The sequence below is a fragment of the Myotis davidii genome, unplaced genomic scaffold (assembly GCF_000327345.1).
Source record: "Myotis davidii unplaced genomic scaffold, ASM32734v1 scaffold575, whole genome shotgun sequence".
NCBI lineage: Eukaryota > Metazoa > Chordata > Mammalia > Chiroptera > Vespertilionidae > Myotis > Myotis davidii.
The window spans coordinates 1,552,432-1,553,066 of NW_006290306.1; the positions used below are offsets into that span (position 1 = coordinate 1,552,432).

At 46.8% G+C, this 635-nt stretch overlaps 1 pseudogene; it reads right to left on the bottom strand.

Moving 5' to 3' along the window:
- Positions 1-143, bottom strand: part of LOC102756674 — a 3,224-nt pseudogene extending 3,081 nt beyond the window's left edge.
- Positions 144-635: the final 492 nt, after the last annotated feature.

Consider the following 635-nt stretch of genomic DNA (forward strand, 5'->3'; position numbering starts at 1 on the left):
CTGGCACAGAGTGGGGGTTGGTGCCAGCAGCAGGTGTGAGCACCCAGTGGGACCGCAGCACGTGGGAGCAAAGAATTTTCAGTAACCACCAGAGGCTCGCCCCGATGACAGCGACTGGCACCCCTGCTCACCTGCTCCACCATCCCACTACAGCCTACACCCACTATGTTCTGCACATGCCCCCTGGTGGTCAGCACACATTACAGTGACCAGTTGTTCCACTGTTCGGTCTATTTGCATATTAGCCTTTTATTATATAGGATATGCTATGTTATTTCAGTACCAATATCCTGGCATTTTTACAGATCCAAAATCAAAACCTTTTATGTCTTGAGCTATACCCAGAGAATTACACATTGCCTTAACAAATCTAACTGAACAATGGTGTACTTGTTTGAAGACAGTTCTGACACCACCCCTCTCCTTATTGCTATTTGATTCCCTCTTCTCAATTACTAATGAGGCCAAGCATCTTTTCAAATGTGTATTTGTATTTCCCCAGGCCCAATATTAACTTACTGAAGCCCCTGATGAAGTTGTCTTTGGGATGGAGGAAGTTGAGCATTGGGGGATACAGTAGGGAAGGTGGGAAGAGGATTCAGGGATGGAAGGAGAAGAAAGGGAGATTCCCAGGG